Source organism: Festucalex cinctus, chromosome 10 (genome assembly GCF_051991245.1).
Source record: "Festucalex cinctus isolate MCC-2025b chromosome 10, RoL_Fcin_1.0, whole genome shotgun sequence".
NCBI classification, from domain to species: domain Eukaryota; kingdom Metazoa; phylum Chordata; class Actinopteri; order Syngnathiformes; family Syngnathidae; genus Festucalex; species Festucalex cinctus.
Window position 1 is genome coordinate 15,621,387 of NC_135420.1, and position 27,893 is coordinate 15,649,279.

General features: G+C 38.0%; 1 protein-coding gene across 5 annotated transcripts in view; it reads left to right on the forward strand.

The window, feature by feature from the left end:
* prkacba (protein kinase, cAMP-dependent, catalytic, beta a) overlaps positions 1-27,893 on the forward strand; it is a 294,170-nt gene that overhangs the window by 143,445 nt on the left and 122,832 nt on the right. For all 5 annotated transcript variants that reach the window (XM_077535439.1, XM_077535437.1, XM_077535438.1 and 2 more), the window contains one exon: positions 10,799-10,949. The gene's annotated coding sequence lies outside the window, so the exon portion shown is untranslated. The remainder of the gene's footprint in view (positions 1-10,798; positions 10,950-27,893) is intronic.

Below are 27,893 nucleotides of genomic sequence, written 5' to 3' on the forward strand. Positions count from 1 at the left end.
GAAAATGGCTAAATGAATCAAGTATTCCTTTAAAATCACAACATTGAACTGGCACTGTCACTGTTGAATATTTTTTTAATCGGGCATACTATTGATTAATCCATCAAATAATTGGATACAATTTTATTTATGCATTAACGTGTATTGCAAGATCATTTTTTCCTCTTACTTTATTAACCTATTATTGATGTCTATTTGTTGTTTAGTGATATTTGTTTAGTGATATTTAGTGTTATTTTTTTGATGATTTAAAAAAACAAGTAAACAAAAATGAAGCTATATGACATGAGAGGGACTGAAGTGATTCAGCTACTGGGTCGGTCGGTGTTTTCCAAAGTAAAAGCAGATGTTTGCAAATGTTTTATTTTGATTAATAAACAGAAAACCCAAGTAGCACTTAAGAAATCAGAATAATTACTGTTGAGAGGCTAGAATCAGAAGACTTGGACAAAATGATTATTCGATTATTAAAATAGTAGGCGATTAATTTGACTAGTTGTTGATTAATGTAAACATCTCTACTAAATGTCTTTAGCCAGTATCCTACTGAGTGGGCAAACATTTGCAAATGTTTTTGAAGGTAACGAATGTTGACTTTTTGTTAGGGTTTGTTCAAGGTCGCTAAATGTTTTCATGGTCGCCAAATGTTTTAGTGGTTTCATGTTCAAAATTTGCTTGTGACAAGATAAAATATTGAAAGTGCTGGTGAACATCTGGCAATCGTTTAGCAAATGTTGCGATCTTGAACAAACCCTGACAAGAAATCATCAATATCTTTGCAAACAATCGCAAACTACGGCCCAGGGGACATTTGCGGCCCGCCGTCCATGTTTTAGTGGCCCACGACATATGCTAAAAATGACATTAGACTCGGTTCACATAAAATAAAACCAAAAATGTTTGGAGATGGTCAAAATAAGAAGTTAGGGTGTCGAAAAACACAAGTGCTATTAAAGGTTATTTTAGTTAGCTAAAACTAACAAAATAACTAAAACTAAAATTCCAAAACCAATTTCGTTAACAAAATAAAATAAAAACAAAAATGCTTTTTAAAAAAAAAACTTAAATTATGTTGTATGTTTACAAAACTAACTAAAACTATAATTATAGCAAAAATGTCCTTAGTTTTAGTCTTTGGTGGGATTTTTAGTAATTTATTTTGATATCAACCGGAATAATGACGTTTTGAACTATGTCACACAGAAGTGACGTCATTTAGCAGCAGCCAATAGAAAAGCACCTTCAGATGACATCGCTCCCATGGTGTTTTTTAAATATTGCGCACAAGTAATAGGCATTTTTAAAAAAAAATAATAATACTAATACTGAAACTATCTAAAACTAAAACTAAGCATTTATTAAAGAACTAAAACTAATAAAAACTAACTAAAATTAAACATTACAAAACTATAATAACCCTACTGCCATATTACAAATAAATTGGTTTGTATACTGTAGAATTTTTCTAAATATGCAAAAGTAAAAATAAATTATTTGTACAATTTTTAGGACTAAACACAATTTCTCTTCATAACATTATGTGGCCCTTGCGTCCTTCTGATTTTCTGTATGTGGCCCTCAAATGAAAAAGTTTGGACACCCCTGGTGTAAACAGTGAAAGTACCCCTTAAAATATTCCGCCTCATCCTGGCTGCATTTTTATTCGAGATTGTGATTTGTTTACATCTTTCCGAACACACTTTCCAGTCTTGCTATATTAGCATCTGAAACCCTCGCGAGGGTGTTTTAAAAGTCACGGCCTGCTTAGTTGAGATGTGACGAGGCGGCGTGACGGCCCCCAGCTGGACCCAGTTCTGCAAGGGTGGTCTCGGTGACATTACGGCAAGCGGCGCGTGACAAACCACCGGCACGCCAGTCGTGACCCGCGAAATAATCTCCGACAGACGAGGACAAGGGCCAGCTCGGTTCGCACTCTCACCTGATGCCCTTTCGGCTCGTCCTCTACCGCCGCTATCGAGTTAGCTGGGAGAAGGTGTCGGCTGAACCGCTCGCATCGGCAAAAAGGAGCGTTGCTTCCTGTCAGGTGATGACAAGTAAATGGCAGGGGAGGAAAAAAATTAAACACATCACCCTGAAGTTTTAGCTCTCCTGCTGTCAATTAGCCTCAATCAACTGCGTCGTTCCTGTTTAGGGATGTTATGACAATCCCGCTCTGTCTTCCCAATCTGTCAAGGCATGATAAACCCACACTATATGTTATCTCAACACTTCTGTCAGCCGTCAGCAGCGGGAGCTTCTCCTAATTGTGTTGACACGCTGGACAAAATGGCCGCTGAATCCTTTCATCATGACTTGCAGAGAAGCAAATAAAAACTTGTTTTTTTGCGAAAACTATTTCCGAAAAAGTGATTGGAATGTAACGTCTCTCAGCTGTATTTCACAGAGGTGAAGCGGCGCTTATCAATTGAATAAGTAGGCCGCCATGTATTATTCACAGGTGGCTCGGCGCACTGGCTTGCTTGGCTAAAAAGGACTTAAGTGAAGTGGGAAGCAACACTGTCAATCTCAGCCTTCCTCTGAGAGTCAATTAGGAGATAAACAGGGCGACATGTCTTTGGAGATGCGGGAGACGGCAGATAGGCTGTCCCGGGATGTCCTGGGGCAAGGTAAACGGGCAGTATAGCTCCGCTGACAGGGACGTGCACCCGAGACCTGCTTGGATGTGTTTTTAAGTCTGTGTGGTAAATACGATGTTTGCTTGTGTGTGTTGTGAGATGAATGTCACCCTCATCCGTTCCAAGATATGTCAATTCGGAAAGCAAATTGATTTCATGTTGCTCTCAATGCATTTATTCAAATTCAATGCCACATTTCCCATGTGGAGTGTGGGTAACATATCATGCCTTCGTGTTTGAAGGTCATGATAGTTTTTTCAAGCAATTTAATTAGTTTATTGAAAATAGTTTTTTGTTTGTTCTAACTTCCATCCATCCATTTTCGGAACCGCTTGCTCCTCATAAGGGTCTCGGGGTGCTGGAGCCTATCCCAGCTGGCTATGTGCAGTAGGCGGGGTACACCCTGAACTGGTTGCCAGCCAATCGCAGGGCATTTATTCTAACTTTCAACCCAATTATTAGGGTACCGTATTTATGACCTTTTTGTGTACTCCTCTGCACATACGAGCACGTTTTTATCAGGATATTTAAATCTCATGGCCAGTTAGAAAATGAATTTGTTGAAATGTACTTACTTTGAAGTCTGTGGTGTGTGAGTGGGTTTTTAAGGGAGCCTTATTTCAATGTCTCGGCAATCGTGATGGCGGCCATTGCAGGTGTAGGCTAGCCAATCTGTTTAACCACATATTTTGATTGGGTCTTTTTCTGACCACTGGATTATTGATTTCACTTCATTTATTTATTTATTCATTAGTAAAATGTATTTTATCGTTGTTTCTGTACAAAATACGCTTTTTATTTTATGAACAAACGGGGGGGGTAATTGCAAATAATTTCATGCAATTTTAAGGAAAAAAAATTTATTGGGATATATAGGTCTGTCTAGTTATGAAGTTATCAGGCATTTATTCATTTATTTATTGTATGTATGTATCAAAAGTACTATGGTATCGGTACTCTTATCCGTATCGGATTTGATCTATAGTTTAACCATGGCTTCACATACTTAAATGGCATATGCACAGTTATTAAAAATAAATAAATATATGTCCATTAATTTTTCTGTATTTTGCTACGAGCATGCAAAGAATGCTATGTGATGTTACGGCTGCCAACATGACAAGAGCGCCACCCATTTCTTTCTTTTCAGCGGTGGCTCACTTTCCGCTAAACTATAGCAACCGATTTCCCAACAAACCGCATCTATAGGGTGTTTGACCTATTTAGCGTTAGATCCTGTAAAAGAGAAAACGGCAAAACAGGCTTGCCGTTATCTTGGGTTGAAAAAGATCCGTCATGCTGTGCCCGTGGAGTGTGAAATGCGAGCGGCGTACGAGTGACACCGTCAGCTCATTTTCCCCACCTTGTCTTTTACGGGTTGGCTGTCAAGGCCGGCGAGGGCCGCGGGGGTCATTGTGTGCGGATGGAGAGATGGCTCAGGTGAAAAAAAAAGCCTCCATGCTAACAGCTGTCAGATCCGCCCGAGCAGAGTGGTTCCGACCCGAAGACGGCAGACTGATAGGGGGTGGGCTACCAAGGGGCGCCGTCGGCCTGGCTCAGCACATTTGATGGGTGGCCACACCGAGCCTCTTACCAGGGGTCCCAGCACCCTGGCAGCTTTTTGTTGAACACATCGCTCTTGGCTTTTCTTCCCTCCTAATGCAGATTCCACGCACGGCAGTGCAGAGCACGCAGCCCCGGCAGAGGCCGGGGACGCCGCCTTTGTTGACGTGTCAGTCGCCAAGGCGGCGTCACAGCATGCTTCAGCAGCGGCCATGACAGGGGATGCAGAGCCCATGAAGGGGGATTAGTGCTGCACCTATTGTCTGAGGAGCCGAGCGAGTGTTGGATTCAAGGCTATTCAAATACTGTATTTCTATTCTTTGGCACTTGACAGGGACGCTCAGTGGCCCCACTCTTGTATCAAAATGTGTAAATGTCATGCCCCCAGCCGAGGCCCTTATTATCTCAGTTGACATGACAAGCAAAGGTAGGATGGTGGATTCTGTTTGTGCTGTCTGCTGCCTGACCTGCAGGTTAGGCTCCCCTTTTTTTTTTTTTTTTTTTTTTTTTTGATGGGTTAGGTGGGAGCTTGTTCTGGTGCACGAATTATTCTTGAGGCTGTTCAAGCTGAAAGGAAAGGAAAGGAGAGCGCTTTGACCTAGACTTAACCTTCCAAGGTTTTTGGCTGGATTTGATGTTATGAATAGTAAATTAAGGGATTTTTCTTTCTGGTTGGTTGTTGGCTTTGTCTTATTGACACCCTTTTATAATTCAAATTTGATGGAACTATGCATGCTCCAATATAGCTCTGTATTAAAAAAACAACAACAAAAAAACAACAAAGCAATTTATTTTGTATCGTTAACAAAAAATAAATACATAGTTTATTTTTAATTATTGAAAAAGTGTATTTTAATGCATTACAGTATGTTTCATCGTATGGTAATCTTTGAAAATGTTTTATTAAAAAATATTTATATTATTTAAATAATCTTTACAGCTTCTATCTAATTTGCTTCAGTGAATAGTAATATTTTTCAAAAATGTTGTATTGCTTGTTTACTATTTTTTCAAGTTAAATATCTTCATTTCTTAAAAAAATCTTTATCAATATCAGTCATCATTAAAGGAAAAAAAGACATGGCCATGCTTGACAGCAACACCATTAAAACTGCTGGATTAAGAAATATCAATTTTAAACCCATACTGGCTTATATTTTTTAAATATATTGGGATATTGGGTTATTTTTTTACATGCCATGTTTTTTTAAATAACCATTTTCAGCCCATACTGGGTTATATATATATATATATATATATATATATATATATATATATATATATATATATATATATATTATAGCATATATTGGGTTTTTTATACATATTTCTAACTATAATTTTTTTTAACCCTTTTTGGGTTAAAACAGCAGTTTTAGGGTGAATTTAAGTTTGCATATTTATAGATTTTTAAATAACCATATTTAATCCATATTGGGGTATATTTTGGATTATTTCTTTCATAGATAGTTGTGTTTTTTAAATTAAAAAAATAACTAATATTGGGTTATATTTTAACACATTGGGTTATTTGTCCATATTTTTAACTGGCAATTTTTATTGTGTTAAAGAAGCAGTGTTAGGGTGAGTTTAATAACTAAATAGTGCATTGAGTCATGTTGTGTCGTATATTTGTTCTGCTCATGCTCTGCCTAAATTTGATCATTTTTATATATTTTTTTCACAAATGTTTCGATAATATTGGTCATTCCCCATGAGGGTCTACTATTTATTATTATTGTTGTAGTTGTTGTTATCATAATCATCATCGGCATCATTTTAAAAATTACTGACCTGTGCAAAGTTTTGAAGATGGCTTGCTCTGTTGGCTCAACAAACAAAAAAATCATTTTGCTGATGGAATAATTCTGCCTAACACCAGTGCTTAGCAACATGTTATAATGAGTTAATATAGGCTATCTCATGGTCCCCAGTTCTTAACTTCATATTGTTGAAAGAGTGTCGATGTAAATCCATGCGAATGGATGGAGTAAAGAATGTAATAAGGGTTCTTAAGCGACAAATGCACACAAATCACTGCTTATAGTCTGGAAAAACTTTTTCATATCATTGTGATATTTCTGGCACGGCATCACTCATGTAAAGGCTGTGTATTAGTGAAATATCTGTGACGTCATAACAGATCAAGTATAATGAAATTGTCTCCTCACTTTTGAGTCACAATTTGACACAATAACAAACAATGAAATATTGCCCCATTCAGAGAAAGCAAAGCACTTCTGCATGTAAACAAATGAGATGTTATCATTGCCAAATCTCCGGTGTTGATGATTCACTGTAAACAAAATTCAATTATGAATTTATGTACAATTCCAGACATATGTTGAACTGCACTGCTTAAAATTATGCTTTTGTCTTTCTATTTATTAAGACATTCCGCTAAGAGAAAGTTCTATAACGCATTTAGCTCAGTTGTGGATCTTTCTCCTAGCAGCTATTCCAGACATGAGTCCTCTTTTAAGAGGTGAGAGGGAAACGGTGTGGAGTGTTTGTTTTTCCTCCCTCGTCTTCCCTCTGGTGTTGATGTCAGTGGAAGGTGGGCAAGCGGGGTCACGGTTAGCTCCGAGTGTGTGTACTGTAGCTTTGACTGGCCTTGATCCCTGTCAGACAGCCATAATGAGGAGGTTTCTTTTCCTCCCCATCGGCTGGAAGTAATGGCCACCATAAAGGCCTTGATTGCAGCTGCTGCACAACACTGCTCCACATGGCAGAGTGACTCTCCAGCCCCCTTCAATCAGATGCTGTCTGGCTCACAGACGGCCTGCCGTCCTCGCTCTCACACAACTAGCGTATTTCTTCCAACATATTGTGATGCATTATAGCACTCTTAACATATGTGTGAGCTTGGGTTCTAAAATTGAAATTAAAAAACATGTAATAGATCATATTTATATATGTAGGCCATTTTTTCACTTGAAGTCAATCTAAAACCACTGAAAGCCAGAACATAAGCTGTATACACATTTTTATTCAAATTTTCAAATGTAGCAATCCCTTAAGTCAATGGCTTTTTTTAAATCAAAGGTATCAAAAGAAAAACTGTTTTGTTTTTTTTATTTACATTACAAATGATAAACAACTGAGTTGAATGAATCAATAATTTAATTTTAATGAATCTTTTTTTCATTTAAAATTGTCCAAATGCTTGCAATTTCAGCTCCTCGACAGTAAATATCCTAATTCTTTAGTCCTCCATGAAGGCAGACTGGTTACCTCTTTTTTTCTTTCTTTTTATTTATTTTTATTTTTTTTACCAAAATAAAACAATTAGTTTTACTTTGGAAAACGATCAACATTTTTTGCCAATTTTTCTCGCGTTACTGACCAAACCAGTAATTGAATCATAATTCATTTATTTTTGTGCACTGTCAATTTGAAATAATGTCCTGTTTTTGAGGGGAAAAAAAACAGATTGAAAATTTAACTTTTCAAAAAAAATATTTATTGAATTGACAAAAAAAACTATCCACATATTACTAAAATACTTATTAATTTATCCATAATTAACCCTTCTTTAGAGTTCTTGATTAAATTAACAGTGAAAACACCCAGGACATTTCTTAAAAGTAAAAAAAAAATTGGTGATGATAATAATAATAATTATTATTGTAATATTTTTAAAATTCATATTACATTACACATGAAATATAAAACAGAATTTAGGCTTTTTAATTGCAAATGTAATCAAACTGCACCAAGGAGAGCAGCAGTAAACAAGCAAACAGAATAAAAACAAAAATATTTTATTACATAATAAAATTCAAATTGCATACAATATATGAACACTTAAAACTAAGCAAGCTTAACACAACTCAAATTGTTTGTTGAATTGCAGTATTTGTACTTTCTTCTATTAACATGATGAAGAAATTTACATATCTACTTCTGTATTATAATTAGGGAACCTGAGTAATTGTTGTTCCTAGTGATGTTGTTTTTTTTTTTTGTTTTTTTTTGTGAAGTCTGCTTGTTTATCCATAAAATTAAAACCAGATTTTCATAAACTATTTGAATGTAACCTAATTTCAGTGAAAACATGATAAACAAAGCAAATCAAGTGTGGCTTGGGAGAAATCTGGAAGAGGTGTCCTACTTTGTGTAGGTCACTTCCAATTGGATGGATCACCATATTCATTTACAATCAGGCCCATAATTAAAGGGGAACCGACCCAGGAATTATCAATCAGTTAATTAGCAGGATGCTGCACAACAAAACCGGCTCTGATTGAAGCCCACTGGCTGCGCGTACTGGAAGCTGTCAGCAGCCAAGTGAAACCAGAAGGGTTTGAGAATTGACCAACAAATTGCACAATGCCCATTTGGCAGCCCTGCGAAGAGCACAAAATACATAGCTCATATTTGTCTGTTTTTTTTTTTTGTTTTTTTTTGTTTTTGTTTTTAAGAGCAGCTCAGGCTCTAAGTTAATTTACGATGATCTAGTGGTTGCTTGGTGGCTGTCCAAGTTTAAATTTGTGTTCTCAGCCATGTTAGCGGCACATAAAACATGTCAAGTCAAAACATGGAACATGTTATTAGCTTCCCAATGGTTACTATGTTTTAGTGGTTTTTCAGCTCACTTGTAAAACATTTGTGGTTTAAAATGATTAATAATTTTCAAGCTTAATGGGGAAAAATGTTGGCATTTATTTCATTTCTGTGGGGCAAGAAAAAGGTTACCATAGCATTTAAAAAAAAAAAAAAAAAAAAAAAAAATCCCATATAAATTGAAGCTCTTGACATGGGATCATTCCATCCTATCAATGTACATTCACATGCATAAGCACTAGTTTGTATTTTCTTTCCTACCCTTCAGCAATTAAAGCAATTTTGAAAAATGTATTTTGGAATGGCAGAATGGAAAATAGAGATGTATACATAACTATCTAAAAAATGCATTTGATATTATAAATATGAAATTAAATACTACACCTCATTTTGGGAATCCCTGTTCTGTATGAATATATTTTACGTGTCACTGGCGCTCTTTGGCCCCGTCGAGCAGCTGGTGCCCTTGTGGCTTCTCAGACCATGTAATGCAGATTGCGCAGTGGCGTACGGCGGAGTTCGGCGCGACTTGATGTTTCTGGGAATTGCATCCAAGCGGGGATGCGGCACCAGCGCGGTTAGAATCTCAACCGACGGGTTTTTGCAGGCAGCAGAGTGTGAAATGTACAGAAATTCTCCTGTTAGTATACAGCTGCTTTCGTGTTTGCACCTCCTTATTGTCGCGCTGAAGCTTGGGGAGACAACTGAGTGCTTTGTAGAATTGCATGTTAAAATAACATTGAATAATATATCCATCCATCTATCTTCTGTACCGCTTTTCCTCCCTCTCTCACACGCACCCACACGCACTTTTTGGAATTAATAAAGAAGCTAATATTAATACAATTTTAGATGGAAAACATAGAAGAAACACTACGGTTTAACAAGAATTACAAAAGCAAACTCACTTCCTGTTCTTCTTCTTCTTTAAAATTACAGTTGGGGATCACATTTCTATGATGTATACCTCCACCTACAGGAGTCGGAGTTCCCTCTCAATATTCACAAAATGAGAACAGATGGAAACAGGCATAAGTCGCATGTTCGTTTTGCGCAGTTTCAGTAAATTTGCTTAAAAATTTCTAAACGACTGGATGGAAACCTGACTTATGTTAGCTAACAGTAAGTGTAGCTGGTAGAGTGGCTGTCTTCTCTGCTGAAGGTTGTGGGATCGTTCCTCAATCGTTGAGTGTTTTAGTGTCGTTTGTCTTGTTTTGTTTTTAAGTTTTCTTGTGTAAAAGTTTACTCTGTTTAGAGTGGGACCGAATATAGTCTTTTTAGAGAAAATTTACAAAATTTACTGTGTAGCAGTCTGACCCTTATAAACCCATAATTTTATTTTTATTTATTTTTTATTTTATTTTTTAAAAATCCAACTGTTTTTAGTAGGGCTGGGAATCTTTGACTGTCTCACCATTCGATTCGATTGCGATTATTGGGTCTACGTTTCGATTCAGAATCGATTTTCGGTTTTCGATTCAAAATTATTTGATTGACAAATGATTTCTGTTTCAATTTACAGATAAGCAAAAAAATTGCCATGATCTACTCCAGTCTGCTTTACAAGACAAAATGACAAATAGATGCATTAAAGTGTCTTTTTTTTTTTTTTTTTTTTTTTTTTTTTTTAAACATTTATTAATTTTGTATCGGAAGTGCCTTTTTCCACAAAAACAGAATGCGGGTTACAACTGCCTTTCCCCCTTCTTCTTCATTTCTAATTTAAATAAAATCGATTTTTGGATATTAACTTCGATTCGATTAATAAATGAGAATCTCGATTCCTTTATGAATCATTTTTTTTGGCACACCACTAGTTATTAGTGTGCAATTTGAAATTTTTATTTTTCCCTCTTGTGGCAAGACAGACAAAAGAAAATTATCAGATTTTTTGGAAATTGAGATACATACATACTATTTAAACATGGCAGTGAGGTGGTGCTAGTCTAGCATGGCCTATTTGCAATAGGGCTCTATGTTTTCTTAACAAATTGCAGTCGCTTATCTTTTTTTTTTTTTTTTTTTTTTTTCAGATGGGGTCATGGCACACTGGGCTCATCCTTCCATGTCTGTGCCAGCTTCAGCTCCAACAGATGCCTTCTTGTTTTGGCCTCAGTCCATTGGGTCATTGCACTATGAGAAGACACACGCACACATGGCTACACAACTCGAGATGGCTGTGAGGTATGTGCTTCAATCCCCTCAGGTGATGAGTCCATTTGCAAGTTTCAGCAACAAACAAGCTGGCAAGCTGATGCCCCTCCCACTTTGTTTTTCTCCATTAAGCTTTCACCCGCTTGCTTTCTCTTGCCTGCTCTGCTGTTTGTTCGACTTCCTCCATGAAAGAAAGGAAAGAAATGTGAAGATGACTTACGTATTAGCGTCAGTCATTATGTTCCCTTTGATTGCAATCTGGAGTGTCTCATGTTACACTCTTTGGGGCGGCTGAGGCTTTGGCTGGAATTGGGCTGCGTTGAGTGATGGCTGAATGGGAACTGTTGGTAGGGCGAGCTGGCTCAACGCAGGAAGAAAAACCCTCAATAGCAATGAATGAAATCAATCATGAGCCAAATTTGAAAGCAGATTTGTCCGTAATAATGTGAACAACACAACAGGACACCAGGTGAATGCCTGCCTCATCCTGCAAGGTGATGGAAAACATCCTGTCGTAATTATTTTCACCTCTGTAATCAATTCTATGCACACTTTCAGGAATACAAAAGAGAAAATTAGTTACAACTGTGTTTACAATATGTACACTGGAGTTACTACATCACTCTTGAACAAAATCCATGTTATGTTGCAGCCATATGTAATTCGATATGTTTCTACCCTATAATCTCAGCTGGAAATTTAAAAGCAATATATATTTTAGTATAGAAGTATTATATTCACAAATGTAGTTTTGAAAATGGATGTTTATGTCCTGATATTTTTTTAGATCATTCAGATAATTGCTAATATCAAATCACTGGACATATGTTGGGAAATTACACATCTTTCTATATAGGGCCTCATATCCGACAAAAAAAAAAAAAAAAAGAAACTATGAGGTCCAAGGGACTGTTTAAAGAATTTGGAGACAGTAAAAATCTATGCTGCAACTATTGCTCTCATGAGGACAGTATCTGTTATATTTTTTTGGAACAACAGTGGAAAAGAACAGACAAAACGAATGGGCCTTCTAACTGTACAGTTAAGAGTTACTATACTCAATGGAAGAGTGAGCTAGTTCACTTGCCAACAGATTTTTGCCACATTTTTGGGGGCGCAAATTACTTTTTGATTCATGTTTCTTGTACTAAGTAATGTCTGATATTTATCATCGTTTTATATGTACAGCATGTGTTTGTGTTGTTTATGTGATACATGATATATTTATGTACATTTGCCAATTTCATTCAAGTTAATACTTGTACGATGTGCATGGGTATGTTCTACTAAATTCTCAACTATCAATAACATTTTCTAAAAGCTGTGCTTGAATGTAAACAAACAACTGCCGTTTTCGAACAGCTAATAGTTCTTAATAGCGCTTGAACATATAAACAAGATATAATTGCATCTTTCCATTTTTCTGTATGTGGCCCTCAAACAAAAGAGGTAGACAGTCAGAAAACAATCTGGACTTGAGCTAATCCAATGTTTTGGTTAATATGTCTCCTATTAATACACTTGGTTAACATTCCACTAGTGTACTGTAACCTGCTGAACCATCCATATAATTATTGAAATTATCACATTGTGATTATGAGCACTGTTCTACTCACTAGTGGCTCTTCCCAGTCTTTTGCCTGGTTACAGTCTCACATGTTTTGTTTTGACCCATTTTGGTATGACTGGATTTTTGTTTTGTTTTTTTAGCATGTGATAAGAAAAAGAATCAGTGTGGAAATGGGCAGTTTGCAAAACAAATAACTGCTATGTACCAGAGAAACTGCATTATATCTGTGGAAAAAAATATTTGTACAAATGTCAGTAGCAGACCAGTCTTAAATTCTCTCTGGATCGTAATCCGTAAATTAACTAAAATGCCTACACCAAATGCAACATATAGCCCAGGATATACATATATTTTAATTAAATCCGTCTTTGTTGCATTTTTACCTCCCCCTCAACATGTTTCTCAATTAACGGCCCCTTTGTGCCACCGCGACTCAGCACTGAATCTAAAAGAGACGGCAGAAAAAATGTCATCTGACAAATGTGGCTTCTTTCCATGTCGCCTGCATCACTTTAATCACCCGGCCGTTTCACACTTTTTCACCGTGTACCATTGCTGCAAGTCCCCAGTGATCCGGTTGGGATAACTAATTAAAAAAAACACAAAAAAAAACACATAACAATATTATGAGCTGACCTAACGCTTCTCTGGGTGGTGATGAGTGAGGGCAAAGTTATTATTCTTTTGAACTCCTGCAGTGTTGGGGGAAGACGGCACACATTCAAAGCAGCATGACGTTGGCTGTTTGTTTCTTTTGTACTTTTTTAATTCCTGGCCTGCTGATTTATGGCTTGATAAGCCCATTTAATTGACTTTTTTCCCAAATTGGGAATAATTTAAATATACTTAAAAGGCAGACAGTGTTATTTTTTTCCCAGTCCACTTTTCCTTCCTTCCCCTTTTATTTCAGCCAAGGCTTCTTTTTACAATCCACAGAGGACGTGAAATGTTTTACATGCTGAGACGCTTTGACACATTTTATTTCAATCCAAACTCTTTGAAAGACGCAGAGGCCCAAAAAGAACACTTTCTCTGATGCGTTTAATGTTTTAAGTCACGTTCAAAAGCGTGTGCCGTCTCCCAAACTGGAAGTCTCATTTAGAATTGAGCGCACCCATGTTGTTGAGAGAAGAGTAAATAAAACATGTCTAAGGCCAGAAGCAGACATGCTTGCCTCTTTTGAATTGAGCACATTTCATCCAGTTGCCTCAGATTTTGACTCCTTTGTCAGAATTTTGTACTTTTTTTTTGGGGGGGGGGATTCTGAAGCAATTATGAGGGGGTGAGGAACTTTACTTTTCTAAACAGAATCTATTACCCTTCACATTTCTGCTGTTCGTCTCCACCAATCTACCTTGTTCGCCATTTGTTTCTTTTCCCTGTCAAGTATGAATGTTGGACAGCTCATCCATATAATTAAAACGCCCTTTTAGCAATTTGCTGCAGAGAATCTAATATTTCTATTCCTGATGCTCATATGTGGTATGTCAAGGTGTGAACGTGGGCCTGACAGCGTCTCGCTCCCATTGTTCATTTGGGGAGAAAATGGGCCGAGGTAGTCAGGTTGGTGATGGAGCTATCGGCCAATTTATTCATTCAAGTGTCAGTTATGCAGACAAATATGTAGGGCCGCATTTTGGAGCAGTTACAGCCTGTCAACATGGTGAGAGTGGAGCACATTTGATCAGAATGCAAGGCAGCAATCCTCAACTTTTTCCTGTGATGGAAGGACAATGGATACTCGTGTTGGAGCTTATTCCGCTAATTTGGTTAGTACAGCTAATGGCCATTTAGATGCCGGATAACACGGAGGCGTTTTACTGAAGGATGCAGAGGCTATCATGTGTTTAGAGTTGGAGTTGCATTGGAATTTTGAGGTAATAGCATGACTCGTTTTTAATGTAGTGACTGTTATTTTCTTACAAGATTTTAGCTCTGGCCTCCATGTGTGAAGTTTGCATGTTTTCCTTCGTCCTTTCTCTGTGTACTCCTGCTTTATCCCACGTTCCAAAAACATGCATTTTAGCTTCAATGAAGACTTCAAATTGTCAATGTATGTGCAATGTCTCTGCACACCTACCATCAGACGTCAGTGAAAATGTTTTCTTCATTTATTCTAGCTGCCATCCCCTGTGTACTGGAAGCAATTTAACAAGTTGATTTGTAATTTCAGTAAGTTATAAAATGTGATTCTTGAAGGTTTGTCCGGTTTTAAGCACAGGTTTCTAATCACTTTGGAAGCCATCGGTACACTATTCAAATCAACTCCAGTATTTTAAAAATAATACAGATGTTTCTGCTTTTGGCCTGTATATTTCAGTTTGCAAGCAGCTGCTGACAGAGCAACAGACCGAGTTTAACGTGATAGGCTTCATGGCGTCACTCCATCAAAATAAAATGCCACATCAAAGTGGAACACTTTTGTCTAGTGTTCACAGAGCTCTCACTGGAAGTATATAATTAACTGGCTGTTCAGGTTTTGGTTTTAGTAAATGTGGTGTATTTCCCCATTGGTCACATGCTATGATGAACGAGTTTATTGGGAAACGTGCGTAGGGGGGCCTATACTTGTTTTTTTTTCTGTGATGCACATTAGAAATTTGATACAAGAAAAACGGATGTTTTTGATCATTAAGCAATGACGATATAATGAGATTATTATTTTTATAGTGAGAATGTTTCTTCAGGTGAACCAGTTAACTCATTCACTCCCAGCCATTTTCACAGAAGCAATCCTGTTCGCTCCCGGCTGTTTTACTGGATTTTGACTGATTTTGCAAGGCCCACAGAATATTGTTCGATTGCTATAAAGGCATGGAACCTATCAAAAGAAAGATTAAAGTCTTTTCTTTCATCAGAAAAAAAAACTGTTTCTATCTGTTTCCGTTTTGCAGCAATTAGCATTAGAAGAGAGCTAAGTTTCATCAGTTTTCACAAATCTATTTAAAATTGTAAGTAATTGAGCTTTTTTTCTACATAGCCCTGGTTGATCTCCTTTGCTCTGCTGCCACCTGTTGGCCGTTTGTGATAGTGAATAACTACCATTTCTGCAACCGTTCTTTGCAGTTGAGAGGCTGCAAGGGCTGCCTTCTGTATGCTCGAGCACAAAAAAAACAAACCAAAAAAACGTATAAATACGTCTTTGGGACACTTAGAAGATTAAAAAAAAAAAACATATTTATACGTTATTGGGAGCAAATGAGTTAATAGCACTTGGATGTCCGCATTCATCCAAGTAGGACCTGCACAATTTTAGGACCGTTCCATTTAATCCTACCTAACCTTCCACTCTAAAAAGGGAATTATTGAACCAATTTAAGATTAAATAGAGAAGTGTTGCCCAACTTAAAAAAATAGCTTCAAGTGGTAACACACGACTGAATTAAGTTAATCCAGAGTGAATATATTAAGTTTTATGAATTCATAATTAATTAAATTTAGTATATTAATTTTGGATTAACTAAATTAACTTTACCGCCAATAAGATTAGCACTGACACCTTCCTTGCATTACCGTTCAATTTTGTGTCACTTAGTACTTTAATAAGAGTAATATCGATACACTACATTCTAAAAACTGAAGAGAAGCAGCATCCATGTTCATGTGGACATGCCCTAATTGGTATATTTTCTTAAATTAACTTGAATATGACCACAAATACACAGAGAAAGACCTTGTTGGAGGTTCACATTCATCAAATGCAATGTTAAATGCACATACATGTTTTCCCAAGTGCGTGTAGGAGCATGCGTGACCCGCCCACCTCCACTTTTCAGGGGTGACCTGTGCACCCCGAAGGCCCTGGGGGCCCATGGCCTTATCCGTCGTGCCTCGGCACCTACGATGTGTCTCCACCCAGCAATATTCACACTTCACGAGAACATCTGGTCTCCAGGATGACTCATGAATGCGGACCTTTTGTACGGGAAGCCTGCTGGTGTTAATGACTGGGGCATTCCTCTGCTCCCATGATGCAAATGGAGAGAGATTGCAAAACAGAGGCCGACATCGCGTAACCTAATCCGATCGGCAGGAGCTGTGTGTGTGAGTGAATAATTGGCTGAAGGAGGTGGGTCTAGCGAAGGTCTTTGGGGTCATTAGAGGCGAGCATAGCACCCTGGCCCGTATGTGCCAAGTTTGGTTTCCTCCCAAAAGTCTCGAGAGGTCAGAGCAATTTCCTCAAGTCAGGACTGGGTCAGGGTCTCACTTCCCTTCCGCATCAGTCACTAAAAGGATGAGAAGGAAAGTTAGAGGCAGGGTCCTCGTGGAATCATCCCCAAAGCGAGACGTGCGGGGAAAGTTTGCAGTTGTTGGCCTTGAAGTTATGTACGGCAACGTCACAAGTTAAGACTTTATTTTTCACTGTGGAACAATTCAAGTTATTATTCACTTTATAATTGGTGAGACATTTCCTTCAAGGTGTCATTACCCTTCCCGGCTACTGGCACAGCCTGCAATGCTTTCCATCAAGTTGCTCTTTAAAGTCAGCGCAACACCTCACCTCATTTGGCTCCCATCACCGAACAGAGATGTTTCTCTCTGGACCTGAAAGTGAATATATTTCGAGTCACGGCACAACATTACCCCAGAAAACCACATATTAACAACTTACGGCTCTTGCGGTGGAAGGTATTATCCCTTAGTTTCCACCCTTCTTACTAGTTGACGCAAATTTCATTTGAATTCAAGTGATATAAAAGCAGCATAGAAAACACTGCACGCTGGCATGTTGTTTTGGTTATATTCCCAGCTGAAAATCAACAGCCGAACAACTATCAACAGGTGAGTTTAAACTTGATCCCTTAGCTTCTGGTGCAGAATATTTTAAAGCTATCAATAAGTAAAATTGTAACTGTGCCCAGTCAGCATCATAAATAGTTGACTTGAGACTGTTTCTCAGCCGTATTTGGCACCAACACTGCTGCTGCAGGCATGAATTGGTGAGAGCAGTGCATTCAGTATGCACTATTTATCCTAGTTAAACCTCAAAGTTCAAGCACAATTCATTGTGAGATGTGCTTTTTGAACAAGTTTACAAATAATCTCTTCCAGGGACAAACTATCTCAATCGTGAAATATATACAAATTGGACAGGCAACAATTAAAGTAAAGTGAAACCCTTCAAAACAAATCACAATTTTGGTAACAAGTTACAAATGAAGTCTGCTTTCAATGCAAAAGCGCTTGCTTCATGTAATTCTTCTCACATTCTTCTCTTCCACAATTTTTTGAGGTTGGTCCTTCTTTTGGAATGTCGCAAAAATGCCACAAAAGCCAAAAATGGTTGATTGGGAAACATATTTCCCCTGAACATTTTGGTCATCTGCCAAATTATGCTAACTATGGGCACTCACTTTTTATGAAAAGGTTCAAAGGTGATAGCCCCTTTCTTCATGGTTTGCACATCTGAGAATCTCAGGGCACTGATAGCGACCCGCCAGGCTTCCTGTCCTCTATTGGTCATTTTCAGTTTTGTTTTTTTTGTTTCTTGGATGGGTTGTGACTGTGACATATTCCTTGTGTGTTTTACATTCATGGCAAATAAATCTGATTCCGATTCTATACTTTCTACTGCCCCTACTGAGCATATTTGGAAATGAGGGATTGCTATAAGAGGCTCTGTTTACAACACAATCAAACTCATGTTGAATGGAAGTCAGAATGCATCTTCCACAGCCAGTACTTGCCAGAAATTCAATGCTGCTATCAATGTCTTGACAGCCTCCTTGACCAGTTTTAACAAAGGGACATCCAGTTCCTGGTGCTCTCTTCTCCACCGAATAATGACCGTCGTCACTGTGTTCGCTCATATGTTTAATACCTTGGAAATTATGTTGTACCCTTCTCCTGAGTGATCCTTTTGAACAATGAGATTCCTCTGATGCTGTGGAAGCTCTCTGTGGTGCAGTGCATGTGACTACATAAATGGCAGGAAAATTATATAAGAACATTTGAACCTTATGCATGGGAACAGGTGTTAACCTAAGTTTGAATGTGATTGGTTCATTCTGAACTCAGTCACATCACTTTTAAGAGGGTGTGCACACTTGTGCTAACATTATCTTCTATATTTTTAGTTCCCTTTTGGAAAAGACTTAAGTTTTTTTCTTCATATAGTTTGATAATGATTTATCTTGGGCTCATTTTTGTTTTGTAAAAACCTGCCATTTGAACTGGGGTGTGTAGGCTTTGTGCAGGTGACTGTCATCGTTGATTCATTCCATTTTTATTTGGCTTTAAGGGGCTTAGGAAGGTAATCGGTCAGCATTCACACTAAATTCCTGAGGCAACTGCCATTTTTCGTATCTCACAAAGTAGTGCAGCTCCATGTGGGAATTCACATGTTCTGAACTTCTGGCCCAAGACAGCTCAGTCAATACTTTTAACTTGAACCACTGTCACCCTGCAGGAGATCCGAGTAAAGACTAAATGGAAGATGAAGCAGACAGTCAGGACTACTGAATTCTACACTTCTGATGGTTTATTTTATATCGAGTGAGGACACTTTAGTACATATCATCACATGTACCCTACATATACATATCATCAATATTTGATGCCAGTTTAAGGATAGTCATAGTCAAAATCCTGCTCTTTTCATTTCTTCCCAATAGGTATTTTGTATTAATACACAATTGTGATTCAGTTGAGATATCCATGTGCCTTATTTTGGCTAGTCTATGGCAATTATTTTTTCGTTGCCCAATGCATCATAAAGTCTGCCTAGCGACTGAGAATGTCATGTGACCAAAAAGGAGAATGCAAGCAATTCATCCGTTACTTTACCTACTTGCACAAGCTAAATATTAATCCATCCATTTTCTACAAGTGTTTTTAGATATTTTACATTAGAAAATTTTCACAGATTGTTTCTTTCCTTCAAGCGTAAAGATGTGGTCTGAATGGGTGAAATATTGTTGTTTGGACTGGATTATTTTTTGTGGAGTGATCATCTTAAACTATTCATTTTTTTATTTTTTATTATTATTTTTTAATCCTGCAGAAAAAGTTGAATGAAGGGACAATTTTAATTAATTTTTTGTATGGTAGTGTCATGTGCTGGAGGTTGGATACCAAAAGCGCCACGCAAATAAGGTTTTAACTCTTTATTTACACAACTTGACTAAACGAAATACAACGAGAATGCATCGAGAATCACGCGAAGCCCCCTTGGGCTGTGGAGCTGCACAGAGGAATAGTGGTAACAGAAGCAATAATCCGACAAAAACCCAAGCTCCTCAGTTTGGCTTAAACAGACAGTGAATCGATTTCATTGGTTGTGGCTAGACATGAGATTAAAGATTGTTGACATCGCATAGCTCCTGACATCACATAGCATCACATAGCCTAAAACCAGTTGAAACTAGATGCTGGTTACATCAGTTTAAAACAGACACTTGTTACATCAGTACATAACACACCCAAACAAAACCCTGGCGTGACCCAGTCATGAGTCAAGACCCAAACATTACCCCTGCATGACCCTAGTCATGACAGGTAGTTAATGAACAAAACCTGGGGTGAAAAAAATAAACGTTTTCCGATTATCACTGTGCATTTTACTTATAAAAAAATAAAAACATAAACAAATCCAGACATTGACAATGTAGAGAGAAAACATATTTTCTATTGACCAATAAAAATGGTCCTATTGCCGTCACACACGGACCCACAATTGTGGGTGTAAGATCGACCAACTCCTCCTCCAAGACCTTTAAAATTAAAACTGTGCACCATGCGGCTCTCTCTTTGCACTATATTTAAAGGAAATGACGGGAGCCGCTTCAATTGGCCGGGAGTCAGCTGTGTTCCCTCCCACAGCGGTGCAGAAAAAAAATAAATGTGCAATTCTATCTCGAAAAGATAACTCCATCCATGTTCACAGATAGATTTATGAAAATGGGGCTCACAAACTCCACACATGATGTTCCAGTAATCTCATAATTGTGAGGCAGATGCGATCGCCACTATTCCAAAGTGCCGCCACAAGCCAGACATTTAATTCTTAATTTCTACTTCCTAAATGACACATCTGTGCTGTTTAATATATTGCTTTAGGAAGATAAAACTGATGTGAACATCACAATGTCAAAGAAACACATGCTTTTTTTTTCCCCCTCATTATATCCGAATGTGCTCAAGCTTCGTTTTTAAGAAGAAAAAAACAAAAACAAAACATGCAACATACCCGAGAGACATTATTTTCATTGTGAAATAAACAGCAGAAGTAAAAGAGAGGCAGCATGTCGTTTCCTGCGATGGCCCATATTGCGCTGACACATTTCACTGAGCACATGATTAAGTTCAGCAGTGAAGGAAAGCGCCGCCGCTAACAGGCCTCCCGTGTTGTAATCGAGCTTTTGATAAGGGAAGCCATCTTCCTGTGCACCGCTAAGCAGTTACCGCATGATTTTATGAGAGCCACGCTCATTTACGAGCGCAATCAGTTGTAACCCAACGCCCCACAGGATGCCGGCGTTAGCGCCCCTCCTCGTCCTATGATGATGGACTGTCGGTTCGATGGCGTTATTGAAGCTCTAGTGCCTGTCCGGGGAGTAATACATTGATAACAATATCTGCTCATAAAGACGGGCTGGTGTGGAAAAGGTCATTCCCGTTGCTTGCCTGCGCATTATCTCCGACCTCCCTCCTCCTCGCCTCCTCTTCTTTCTATCACCCTGGCTGCATTTCGCCATCTCCCTGGCTTAGGGTGACGAAAGGCTGCCCCTCGGTGTGTAAGGAAGCCAGAATGTCATGTTTAAACTGGAGTTAGAGGTATGTTGACAGGCCAGACAGAGGGAACAGATGGCAGTGTGACATGCCCAAGGACATCTGGCCTGCTGCTGTCTGGAGCACCGCATTTAAAACCCGGCGCTTTTTTCTTTTAATGCCCGCACCGCTTCTTCTTTCTTGGGGATTCTTTCGGTCACTTTTCTGCCATCTTTCATCGCCTGGTGTAACACGTTAGCCTTTCTCTTTTGTTCTTTTCTCTGTTAATTACACTTACTTCAGCATGAGGCAAACCTACAGCTGCTTGACAGAAGCCCAATTTGGACAGGTGGGTTTTATATAGCAGATTTTACTTCCCCCAACTATTTTGTCGAACAGAAAAGTTACACGCTTGACAACAATTCGAAGGTCCAGCAGCGGTTGCTGTCAAATCCTTCGTATAACAACAACTGTGCTCAATATGGAATGTGAATGCAGTTATTTTATTTTTACACTTTTTTTTTTTTTTTCTTTTTTTTTTTGTTATTTGCTGGTTTTCTCTAGTGAGGCCAAAGGGGTTGATAGAAGATAAATCAATTTTGGTTGTTGTTGTTATTGGAAGTCATTAGACACACTTTGTCCCCTTTTCACAAATTTTTAAAGAGGAAATCAACCCCAATTTTTTTGTTTGACAATATGTTATATGCAGCCCCACTCGTCTAATTAATGGTTAATAGTAGTATTATATTAGTGGAATATGGGTTAAGCAGCAAAATCCAGCCATTTTTATCCATCTCAGGGGGGCGGCCATTTTGCCACTTACTGTCAACTGAAGATGACATCAATGTTTCTCAGGTCTCAGATAACCAATCACAGCGCAGCTTCAGAAAACAGGTGAGCTGTGATTGGCTGTTGCCTGAGCCCTCAGTAACTGTGATGTCAACAAGTGGCAAAATGGCCGCCCCCTGAGATGGATAAAAATGGCTGGATTTTGCTTCAAAACTCATATTCCACAATTATAATATTAATCAGAATGTTTAGACAAGTGAGGTCACATATAACATATTATTGTCAAGAAATTTTTAAGGTTGATTTCCACTTTAAGTAGGGATAGGCGTAGGGATGTAACGATATCCAAACATCATGATGCGATAATTATCACGATATTTTGGGGGCGTTGGCGATATTTAAAAATGATCACAATATTGTAAAAACAGAGCTCATAGTAAAAAACAAACGAACACAATATTGTGCTTTTGTACATAACAGCAATGCATATAAAGCACCTACAATCTCTAATAACAATAGTGAAGCACTTACTTGCTAATGCAAGCACACATTGATCGCTTCACAAGAAAATTAGGTTCCCATTCATCTGACAATTAGCATAGATTTTAAACATAGAAGGCCAAAACATCCCTCATGAACGTTAAATTGCGCTAATAAAATAGCCACTAGAGGGTGCTAGAACTGCACAAATGGAAATCAACCTGACTTTTTTTTTTTTTTTTTTTTTATAAACAGATGTGTTCCTTTTAAATACTGTGAACATGACGACAACGATATTGTGGCAGTTTTAATATCACGGTATTGCCCTTATCGTGGCATCCCTAGATAGGCGATCAAATTTTCCACATGGGCAATCTGTGACTGCTCAAATGTAATCTGATTGAGAAAGGCGGGACATTCAGTACAATACTTCGAGCTGATTGGGTAATGCGGCTACTTGTGCACGCCTACCAAATTTTTAAAAAGTCTGATGACTTTTAATTACCTGTGCAACCAAGCATGGTGGGCTGTGCATTGCAAATCCCAACCGGGCTGGAACAGTATGCATGCCATTATCGCATCACTGGGCGGCTTTGTCTTGTGACTAATTTCCAACAGAAGCATTAAGTCGTGGGAGGGAAAGGGGGGTCGAGAAAGAGAAATAGGTTGGATTTGCTGCCATCTTGTCTGGCTGGTTGTTTTAAGGCCTTGTAACAACCGCTCAAGCCGAGAAGGGCAAAGCGCAATTCCCTAAACTTGTCAAAAGCATTCACCTCAGCAGAAAAAGTCAGTGTCATAAAAGAGCCTTTTTTTTTTTTTAAAAGTAGCCAAGGGAGTCCATCTTCCATACACAGTGATGCCAGTAACGCGTGACAAAGTTGTGCATCACTCTAAAATACGCACATTAATAAATAGTGACCAAATTGACGCATGACGTTTCCCACGAAAGTCACGAAATGTTACTTTGTAGATTTAATTTGTTGCTACATGCAAATAACGTCAGTATTTAAGAGAAAGGGTGGCACCTTTCATCGCCACAGGCAGATGCAGTTGAACGTCTATAGGAGGAATAGTGCATAAACAGCAAGAGGAAAATCGTTTCAAACTGGAAGTACAATCTTTTTTCTGAGTTTGTGTCAACTAAAAACACTGATATTAAAGTCTGTATACCACTGAGATGCCCTCCCGTCAGGGTTCCGTCAGGAACATTAAAACTCCAGGCGAACATTTCTCGAACATTTGTGAGCATAAATGAACCCTGATACATGCACACTCTGTGCTGTCGACTGTGTCGATAGAACTACGTCCAAAAAACGGATGGCAAAGCAGGATTCACACCAGATTTGGTGTCTGCAGGTCACCAAATTTAATCACGAAACAATGCACATTATATATAAGGTTTGAGTTTTGCCATTACAACATTAATAGTTAAACATGTCAAGTAAAAAAAATAAAAAATAAAAAAAATATATATTTTATTTTAATAAAATTATTTTTTTTAATTAAAAATAAGGGAAATCCTGAATATACAAAAAAATAAATAAAAAAAAGACCTATTATATTTAATTCTAATTAAATCAAAAAGGTTGTCTTTATTTTATTTTTAATAAAAACAATTTTTTTTTCTTAAATCTCACTCTTAAAAACACACGTCCAATTATGTGGCAAAACAAAGGTGTCATTTTTATGTTAAGCAGGATTGTCGGCAGCGATCATCGATTAATTGAAAGAATGGTCGCCAGATTAATTGATTAAAGAAATAAGAATTTGTTGAACCCCTAAGTTGTCGGTATCAGTTGAATATAACTATTAAAGGAACTTGTAATTGCATTTTAAAGCGTGTAATCAGTACAGTGACTATATTACTTTTTTTTTTTAGCAAGTAATCAGTAAAGTGACGAGATAACTGTGGCAACCCGAACCGGGTATTGCCAACAACCTCACGATACAATGTGTATCACGATACAGGGGTCACGATACGAAACATATTGCTATACACGTGTAAGGCGATATCTACGGTATCCCAATATTTTACATTACATTAATTTTTTATGGAAAGAGTCATGTATACGCAAGTGATATTTTCATTATGCTGGATGGCAAAAAATGTTTTCTGCTTCTAATGTTAAAAGCATCTGGTCGAAATGTGTGCGAAGTGCATCCGTATTGACTTTATTGAGAGCAGTGCAGCCAATCCCAGCTGACTAGATAGACTATTGGTACATATATTGTTGAAAAACAACCATTCAGAACAACTTTAACATTTTCAAACTCTACACAGAAAGTTCTACATTTGCATCCATCTCAAGTGAGCTATAAGCAAAGAGAAGTTGTGACCTCATTATATCGGCAAGTTCCACCCTCGAGACCCGGTCGCGCGACGTTTACGAGCTCGTCACGCAAAGAGAGGCCTGACAAAGTGTGGTGAGGTGACAACAGCAGCCTCCCGAAGTGACTCCAGCAAACAAACTTGTATTTTCAAAGGTCCAACCCCTGCGAAGCCCGACCCTCGCCGTTCTCACAGCCCGCCTTGTGTTCATTAGCATGTTTTTATTTGTCGACACCGACGCTGTGTTTGTCATTGCTGTTGCTCGGGCTCTGTGATTATGCCTGTTGTTGTTGTTTTTTTCCCTGGCAGAGGGTGGGCTGAATATTAACGAAATGGCAACGCGCGGCCTGATTAGTATTGAATACGGTGTGGATGGCAGTTCTCTATCGGGCGTGATGGCGTAGTAAAATTGTGATGAAAGTGAGGGAGGCAGCAGGGAGGGAAAACACTTGCAAATCTTCTCATCTCCAAAGGTTATTTTCTGAATAGTAAGTCTTTCAGCATAAAACCGCATGTTTTTTTTCCCCGAATAGAAATACGCCTAGCCACAAACACAGAGCATATGGATGTATTTATGCCCCCCTTTGTTCATGCACGGTTCGATGTGTAATGTTGAGACTTTAAAAAAGCCTATTTTCATCTCCGCTGCCTTTCTTGAAAAGGGCTTTTTCCCTCCACAAGAATAGAATTACCAGTAAACATGAGTATTATTTGCAGCATTTACTCTTTACAAAGCTTGTTCCAGCTCAATGTGTCCGTCGCTTCCCAACATAAAGAATGGATTGTTGGCTAAATAAGAAGGGTCGAGTTGCTCGCTAGGGAATGATGATTGCAAGTCAAAGTTGGCGTCTGGATTGACGCTTTGGTGAGAAATGGTAGTTGGTGAACAACCCCAGAGTTGTTTCTCCACTCATTCATCACGGGCCCCTGGAGAAGGGGGCCTGCGGAGCAGAGGGCCTGTTTGGTGTTGTCACCACTGAATGAATAGCAGAACCGATAGCAACAACCGCTAGCTGCCACAATGACACAGCATTTTGTTGCTGGATGTTGGGGATGCCTTTTTCTAAGTGTAGTGACACCTTAAGGCCAGGTGAGCATCTCCAGTTGTTGAGTTTTCACTTTTACTGCACTTGCTAGTTCCAAGCACTTGTTAGGGTCTTCAAATTCACCTCCTAATGACATGCCTGGGGCATTTTCATCATCAGACTTCAGATTCCAACTGGATGTCGGGTTCAGAAAAAAAAAAAAAGTACCTTTCCTAATTTATTTGGAGAATTTTGGTTGACCTGGGAGTTGGTTTCTTATTTTGCAAGGTTGAATGTTTCAATTCGCTATCGGAAAGATGCTGAAGGGGATACAGAAGCTCCCACCCACAGGACTTATTTAATTTGCATTCGTCAAGTTTGACGCAGGTACTTTAAGTACTCTTCCAAGTTATTGGATGTCTTTTTTTTTTTTTTTTTTTTTACTCATAAATAAACTGAACTGCACACAGGTAAAACATGCAAACACACAAGAAGCTAATAGAACAATCATTAAATCTAAATATACTTTCCATTTGATGATTTTACATAAATTCAAATATTTTAAACATCTGTAACAAGCTTTGAGAAACATTGTAGTAGAAAAATGTGATTAATCACGATTAATTACAAAGTATTCATGATAAATTAGTTTTAGTCACTAACAGATTTATATATGAGGTGTAATGATTAATCAATTGTTTTTGATCATTGTTTAAATGCCTTTTTAATTTAAAATTTTCCAAATGCTTGAAATGTTAATTTCTCAACAATCAATATTATTCAAAAATCTTTTTGTTGAATCAACACAAGACATTTGATGTTACTTTAGAAAACAATTGCCAAGATTTTTGCAAATTTCTATTCTTCTAATTTCTAGTCATCGTAAAACGTCCTCATAATGGCTGCTGAAAATGGTGTCGGCCGTCGTTGCGAGTACTGATACCTTAACATAAGGCCAGGTATCAGCTTAATACCGATGCGTGGTATTAATAATCGCCCATCCCTAATTTTGAAATAGAGGGCTGAAAATGAAAAGTGTTTTTTTTTTTTTTTTTTTTTAATCCAAATCCTTGAACACAGCAAAATTATCGACAGATTACTATATTGGCTTGATTAACACTGATAGTCAGATAGATAGATGGATAGAGATAATATTAATTGCCAGATAACTTGTTAGTTTGTTTTGTCTATTTTTGTTTGTTAAATACAACTTTCTGAAAAAAATGCCTTCAAAATGTATTGCTGATTAGCAATTTACTAAACGCCTAATAATTGGAAGCAAAATTGATTATAAATATTGTGATAAAGCATTTTTCTTACCAAAGTTTTCCTTAATGCATCAATAATTGTTAACTTGTAGATAACCAGAGTCAATTTTGTTTGTTTTGGTTTCTGTGTCTACCAAATTTCAAATCACTATTCCCATTGGGTATTAAATTCTGGTGCAGATTCAATGAAATATGACTGCCATCATATTTGTAGCCACTACATGACACATTCATAACATTTCCCTTGATTTTTCACATGAAGTTGTATGAATTTGCACGCACTTGCAGAATGTATTGATATTGAGTTTTATTTTCATCAAAATTGCATTTGTTTGGCCTTGGTGGTCCTCACTCTGCTGAATGCATTTGCTGTTGGTTATCGTGTTGTCCTCATTTTATATAGGTTTGCTGTGAAAATTACATCCTAAGAGTATCTTATTCATTTTTCATGCGCGCTGAATATAATGTTCTCTCTGAGCTAACACGACATGCATATAAAGGAGGAGAAAAACACAAGCTTAGGGAATTGCTTTTTTTTTTCTTACCTGTTTCGGCTGCGAATATCCACTATCATGATGTCTTGATACAGGCGGCTCAAGGTCTTATATTTTCTTTACAATTATTTCCTCTTTCACTCGGAGCTGCTGATAACTGTATCACTGTAGACACAGATGTGTACACACAATCCCACTGTAGCAGTACGCTCCTCACCGGGCCGCCCTCTGATCTCCAGTTGTCTGCTGTGTCTGCTTTCATGTATGCAAAGTCCGTTTTTAATATGGCAGCGAGCCCCCGAGCTCCCAC